Raw genomic sequence first — 7565 nt, 5'->3', positions numbered from 1 at the left:
GCAAGTCTGCCTCTGTTCTATAGCTCTATTCACCACTATCTCCCCTCAGGGAATTTGGCACTAGCGTGGCAAACTAAATAGTATAGAGTATTTGAAGATTGGTTTCTTGTGGAGGAAGAGAGGTTTGTGGCAGTGTTTTTCTTTTATGATGGATGTGATAGTGTGATAGATGAAGCAGCTGTTTGTCCCCTAGTATCTTCCCTTCTTCCATGTCAAGAGAATCCTAATTTTCAGCCGGGCATGTTGTTACCCTGAATAAATATTCAATTTCCCTCACTCTCCTGGTAGCTTTGGGCAGTGTGACTAAATTCAGAGCAATACGATGTGGGAGGATGTAATGTAAGCAACTACTGGCTTGAATTCTTTAATTAGGGAGCCTGCCCTCCCCTTCCTGATTTTTTTCACCTTCCCACTGTGGAATATAGCTGTGATGGTTAGCTGTCCTGGACTTTGGGGATGAGGGCAACACCTTTGGGATGGAAAAGCAGCTAGATAGAAGGAACCTGGGGCTCTCACTAGAACTACCACATGAGCCCTGGACTGCTGATGCTTGGAACTATTATGTCAAAGAGAAATAATTGTCCTGTTTAAGCTGTGATTATTGTCGGTCTCTGTTTCAGAGCTCCTTAGTATACCAGGGGATAGAAAAAGTATGAGGTTCAGTGTCAGTTGAGTGATATGAATAAGATGAGAAACATACTTTTAAAGATATTTAATAAGTCTTTTTTTCAAATCAGTACAAAAATTTAAATACAAAAATGATTTGCTATTGACAAGTCTCAAATCTATCATGGAAACTCAAAAAAAAAAAAAGTCACCAGTTTTTTATAGAGCACCTTTCATGGTTTTCTATAAAATATTTGAGAACAGTCACCCACTATAGACATTCTTTTCCTCTGTGGGATGTCATACTGCATTAAAACTCTGTGTTTAAATAACATAATGCCAGTTTGGTCCATTTCACATGGAAAAGTTCTAGTTGATTTTGAATTAAATAGGGATTATAACACTATCCCTAGACTTTTGAGCATGTGGTTGTTTCATCTGTTTTTACACTAATGTGTTAACATGATGTGCAACACTTAAAAGGGAAACAGACACATAGATAATTATTTAAAATTCTTTTTTTAAATTATATGGAGTAATTCATTTAGCTCTGAGATTAGCACCATTGTAGAATACACAGTATCTGGCATAGATTTTGCTCCTTCCCTATCTAAAAGTTAGAAGCATATGCCTGATAATATACACACTCACGCACATTATATATATATATATATATTTATATTTAGGCAATTGAGTAACAACCAATAAATAAGTTGGAAGGTATTTTTAAAAGTGAAATTTGGTCTTAACTAAAGAGGTACTGTCTTTCATACCTGGTGGAAATAAAAAGCCCATACATGTACAGATAAATACGGATTTATGGATCAGCTGATCTGACTTGCTTCCAAGCCATTTCAATGCAGCTATTCAGCAGAAGGAGCCTAATGGATCCCTGTTGCCTCCATAGTCATCAGTCCAAAACCAGCATCCTCAAGACCAACCTGAAGGATGTTTGACCATATAGATGCTGTCTGCTTTGAAAATGAAGTTTGGGTCGGAAAATGAAGTTTGGGTCAGAAATCTTTTGATGGGAAAAGTTTGTCATAGAATTAGCAGTGCCCTGGTAATGAATTCATTTCTCTTAAGAAATCGAGAAGAAAAGGTGCTCGTATACCATATAGGGGAAAGACACCTATTAGGCTGAGGAGAATTTTCTTGATGGTTAAAATGATTCAGATTTGACATAGACACATTTCCATGTGTGTTTATACCGTATTTATTTGTGTATTTTTCCACCTGTACCTTTCCCCTCAATTTCTTACTCTTAATTTTGAGGAACAGAACATTCTACTACCATAGCCCCACATTATTTCCCACAGTGGCTTTATAGTATCAGCAGCAGACTCATAGCTGACTGAAATAGTTTGCCCACGTTTTGAGACCAGATTTGAATGCCCGCAGCAGTTAGTATGTACCTAAGTGAAAACCTGGAAGGATACTTATTTTTCTCTTTAAACCTATATTGACTCTTGCCTTGCACTGAGTATGAGGTGCCCGAAGTACGGGCTCTTACTGCCCTCTGACATTTCAGATAGCTCTTCCACAGGTTGCTTCTAAAGAAAGAGTTCTTTTCCTACAATTTTAGTACCTACACTAGGAAGTAGTATATCCCATTTCTAAATTTAAAACTTCAGAAATCGTTTTTTCTTTTTTCTCTTTTTTTTTTTCCCAAAAAAACTACTTTCCTATATAATTCTGAAACTCTGAAACTTTTTTTCTTCTCAAATAAAAGATGGCTTGGATTTTGAAAACTGGCTTTGGAACCTCAGACGATATGCCAACTTGCATATATCCTGTACCAGGAAATTTCTTCAAAATTCAGTAGCTACTGAAAAATACTGATCACCCCTTCAAGAGCGAAACCTCATTGTAGTCATTTGTATGGTAGGCAAAGGAGGCGGATTTTTATATGCATGTAAACGCAATTAAAAATTGCTATTAATAATGAACATTCCACAATACTGGAAAATTATTTTTTCCTTGTGACTTCCACATGTTTTATATTAATTGGGTCATTGTGGAAGTTACATGGTGGGAAGAAAAAAAAATTACAGAAAATGAAACAAAAAGGATCCTCGAGAAATAAGTGAATTAATTCCTGCTCCTGTCTCCCACCTGGTTTTTTAGCTCCTGTCTTATATCCCCCAAATGGCTCATCCAGTGCGAAGCACACAGGGTTTGCTGAGTAAATAACACAGCAGGCAATTGGCTCATTTGTTCTTTTAGAGACACGAGATAACACAATTCTGAGTAGGACTCATGTTGATAAAAGACCTGGTCTCTGACAGGCAGGAAATAGCCCTTGGACTAACACCCTACTGCTCCCCCTGACTCCTTCCCATCGGGACTATAACACAGCAGAACTGCTTCCCCACCTTCCCTGACAAAACACCCTCCCATATACAGAGGAAATTATGCAAGTAAATACGGTATATATACTTGTTATCATTAACATTTCTTTAAGCCATATTTATAAATCTTTAAACAATGTGAGCAAGTGACTTTTCATTAGCTATGATCTTTCATACTGAAATATTTTGACTGATCTGAATAAGCAGGTTATCATGGAAGCATATAACAATACAACAGCTAATATGATTCCAGTGGGTACAACACAAGTGTCAGTACTTGATACATAAATCTATCCCATCATTTTTAATTATAGGCTGCTATGCAGAGCATTTAACATGCATCTTAGTTTTTATTTGTACATGATGGTTCAGATTTTCACTTAAATATGACTTTCCAACTATATAAATGTTTTGAAGCAATTATGTTTTTCATTTGGATCTTTTCGGTGCGTCATTTTCTTTTCTTCTATTAAATCTCTCTTTCTTTTCTTTTTTTTTACATGGGATATAATAAATATCCTGAAAAGGAGGAATGGACGTACTGCCCCGCATACAGTCCTGCAGCCTGTTCTGAGGGCAGTTGGAGGAACACTCGGTCTCCGGGCCTGAGCAGCAGCACCGCACTCCCAGATGCCTGGTCCAGAAAGCCCTTTTTGTACTCATCGTACGTGTACATCATGGGCTCGTTGTTCTTGAACAGAGCAACCCACACATTGCCCCCCTTGCAGTGAACATGGTATGCAAAGTAGTAGACCCCAGGGACCTCGCAGGTGAAGATGCCCGTTTGTGGGTTGTAGTTCTGTCTGCCGTTATAGAGCAGTTTGTCAAACTTCACTGGGGCCCCCACAGGTGGGAAAGGCGCAGTCAGCTCAGCTGTGAAGGCAGGCATCTCGTAGGCTGGCCCTCCGTTCTTGCCTTTCTTAGCCCCATAGGCATGGGGGGTTTCACTCCATCGATTCCCAGCCCCATATCTGGCAGATACTCTCCATGGGGTGGTGGTGTCGGGGGCATCACAGCTGGGGCCCCTGGGGGCCCTGGAGGGCCTGGGGGCCCTGGAAGGCCCGGCTGGCCTTGAGGACCAAGGGCACCAGGCTTCCCTGGGGGCCCATGAAGTCCTGCTACTCCAGGCTTCCCTACTCCAGGGAACCCAGGGGGCCCTGGGATGCCTGGTTCCCCTTTTGGGCCTGGCATTCCAGGTGGTCCAATGGGCCCACTGGGGCCTGCGATCCCTGGGATGCCTGGAGGGCCCTGTAGACCCTGATCCCCTGGGATTCCTGGTTCTCCCTTTGGTCCAAGCAACCCTGGAGCCCCAGGGACCCCTGGTAACCCTTTGTGCCCAGCTTCCCCCTTGGGCCCTATGGGACCTGGCAAGCCCCTCATGCCAGGGGGCCCTACTTCACCAAGGAAACCTGGCTTTCCTGGGAAGCCTTGAAGCCCTGGCTCACCCTTGGGACCTGGTGGCCCCTGTGGCCCTACAATGCCACCTTCTCCCTTGGGTCCGGGAAAACCAATAGCACCTGGAGGACCCATAGGACCTGGGATCCCAGGCAGGCCTGGCTCTCCTGGGGGGCCCCCCATTCCAGGGGCACCGACTGGTCCTTTCTCCCCTCTTGGTCCTAGAGCCCCAGGAAGACCCCCTATGCCCTTGTCACCCTTGGGTCCTGGGAAGCCCGGTTTCCCAATCCCTGGAAGGCCTGGAGGTCCTGGCAGCCCTGGCAGTCCTTGCTCCCCTTTGCCACCTGGAAATCCTGGCTGGCCAGGGATCCCATCCTGGCCTGGCTTTCCAACTCCAGGCATCCCAGGAGGCCCTTGAACTCCTGGGACCCCAACAGGGCCTTGGGGCCCAGGTTCCCCTGGAGGACCTGGCTTTCCCAGGGGGCCTTGGGGCCCAGGGAAGCCTGTCACTCCTGGTTTACCCACCCCGGGAAGTCCAACAGGGCCAGGGGGGCCATGCATCCCTGGAGGACCCTTTAGGCCTGGCAGACCTGGCATCCCGAAGCCCTTCTCTCCTTTCGGACCCTGAAGGCCTGGAGGTCCCGGGGGACCTTTGGGTCCTCGCTCTCCCTTTGCACCTGGCTGCCCCGGTAGCCCTGGCCCACCTGGTTTTCCAATGCCAGGAAGTCCGTGAGGCCCTGGAGGTCCTTGCGGCCCTGGGATCCCCATAGGCCCGATCTCCCCTTTGGGTCCAATGTCACCTTTTGCCCCTGGCATTCCCATGGCTCCTGGCTTTCCTGGCATCCCAGGCATACCTGGTTTTCCAATTCCTGGGTATCCCTGTGGCCCTGGTTTTCCTTTGGTTCCAGGTATCCCATGACCTGGTAAGCCGGGGGGCCCCGGGGGTCCTCTTGGGCCGGGCTCTCCACGGGGGCCTTGCTCCCCTCGTAAACTGGCTAATGGTATTTCTAGTAGGAGAGAGGGACAGAGAGAGTGGGGGGGGGGGGAAGAGAGAGAAATTAGTATTTATTATTCCTTATTGAAGAAGTCATGACGATCACTACTTAGTTCTGACACCTCAGCCCATCACTGACTGAGAGGAGAGACCAGGAACCATGTGTTCGTCTTCCAGGACTCTGATATCAGGACTTACACAGCAGTTAAGCTAATAATTGCTTTGTCCTGTTTGAAATACCATTTAGAGAATGGGTATCTGTAGCTGCTCTTATCAGCACTGGTTCAAGTTAAATAAAGCTAAAAAGTAATGAAGAAACATGTTTCCAAGTACAAAACTCCCAAGTTTCCTTATGGTTGTGTTCATTATGAAGATTTTGGAAAATTCAAAAGAACGGTAAAGAAAAATCAAAGTTGCCTATAATCACCTGACATTTGTATGTATTTCCATGCCATGTGTTCTAGGTGTGTGTATGTATGTGCGTACACGTGCATGTGTGTGTATTTTAAACAATGGAGTCATTCTCCATTTTTATTACTTTTTTTTACTTAATGCTATATTTTTCCACATCTTTGATTTTTTTTATATAATAATTTATGGCTAAATACTATTTTCTCTTGTGTTGAAATATAGTCTAATGATAGTAATTATCATGTAGATTCAGGGAAGGATAGAAGCATTTTATCTTATAGGTGGTTTAATAACATCTTCTACATGGCGCATCTGGGTGGCTCAGTCAGTTGAGTGGCTGACTCTTAATTTTATCTCGGGTAATAATCTCAGGGTCATGGGATCAAGCCCCACCTAGGGCTCCATGCATAGCAGGGAGTCTGCTTGAGATTCTCTCCCTCTATTCCTCCCCTGCTTGGATGTGCACACACGTACAATCTCTCTCTTTCTCTCTCTCTCAAATAAATAAATCTTAAAAAAATAAAATAAAATAGGGATGCCTGGTGGCTCAAGCAGTTGAGCACCTGCCTTCTGCCCAGGGCATGATCCTGGAGTCCCGGGATCAAGTCCTACATCGGGTTCCCTGCAGGGAGCCTGCTTCTCCCTCTCTCTGCCTATGTCTCTGCCTCTCTCTGTGTCTCTTATGAATAGGTAAATAAAATCTTTAAAAAATAAAATAAAAATAAATAAATAAATAACATCTTTCCCATCAGTCCTCTAGACCAAATATGTATGCTTAGTATCTTTAATGTGCTATAGGATTTCCAGAGTCTCGTGGGAATTCAAATTTTTAATAAATTATTTCTCATTTGCAAATTAGGTTTAAAACAAGAGAAGTGAATAAGATACTTTAAGTTGACAAGCAGTGTGGAGAAGGAGCTGAGCTGGAAAGAACAGAAAGTTCTTTTTGGCCTTGAAATGAGGTCTGGACTGGGCCACTTCAGTGTCTCTGCTTGCCTCTCTGTGCAGTAAGGCTAATACGAGCATACTACATGATTAGATGATAGATGTGAGAGACATTAGGCTTTCACAAATGATCAAAATACAAAGCACATCTTTCTCACTATGATTATGCTGTCTTTTGGAGCAAAACAATTCTATATAGTAGTATCTTGTATACTACTGAAATGAAATGAAATGAATGATAGTTTTATTTTAACCAACAGTCATATCTGAATCTTGACCATTATATTTTTCACTGAGCTACTCTCAGGGAACAAATGAACCATAGAACTCGTATTCTTAGCAAATGCTCCCAATGCAGTCTGGTTCCCATCAGAATGAGTTCAGGAAATGCCAAAAGCCAGGCAGGCCACTTAAGAAAGGAAGGAAAACAAATAGTTGAGATAATCTCCTAAGTGGACGATCAGCTCCTAAAGAGAAGAAGATTGGGGATACCTCATTTATGCTAGGTTGATATTCTAATACTATTAGGGTATGTTCTTTCTAAGCAGTGAATTATGCAGCTACTATATCAAGAGTGTCTGGAGCAAGGTCATATCTTCTCATCAGGAGTCCTTGGTGTCCAGCACGGTGCCCGGAACATACCCCGCTCCTAGCTAAGGTTTCTTTTTTTTTTTTTTTTTTTTCTAGCTAAGGTTTCTTGAATGACCAGTTATAGCAACTCAAAGTTTGTTACTTACCTATGCCTTTGATTTTCTCAACAAATCTTAACTTTACAGATGAAGAAAAAGTAGTTTCAGAGAGGTTTGTTTTTTGTTTTGGGTTTTTTTTTTTTTTTTTTTTTTAGTTGAAATATAGTTGACATA

At 43.1% G+C, this 7565-nt stretch overlaps 1 pseudogene; it reads right to left on the bottom strand.

Moving 5' to 3' along the window:
* Positions 1–697: 697 nt before the first annotated feature.
* Positions 698–5369, bottom strand: LOC119878772 (annotated as a pseudogene).
* Positions 5370–7565: the final 2196 nt, after the last annotated feature.

Source organism: Canis lupus, unplaced genomic scaffold (genome assembly GCF_011100685.1).
Source record: "Canis lupus familiaris isolate Mischka breed German Shepherd unplaced genomic scaffold, alternate assembly UU_Cfam_GSD_1.0 chrUn_S1895H2094, whole genome shotgun sequence".
Classification (NCBI taxonomy): domain Eukaryota; kingdom Metazoa; phylum Chordata; class Mammalia; order Carnivora; family Canidae; genus Canis; species Canis lupus.
This window is presented reverse-complemented; position numbering and strand designations above follow the sequence as displayed.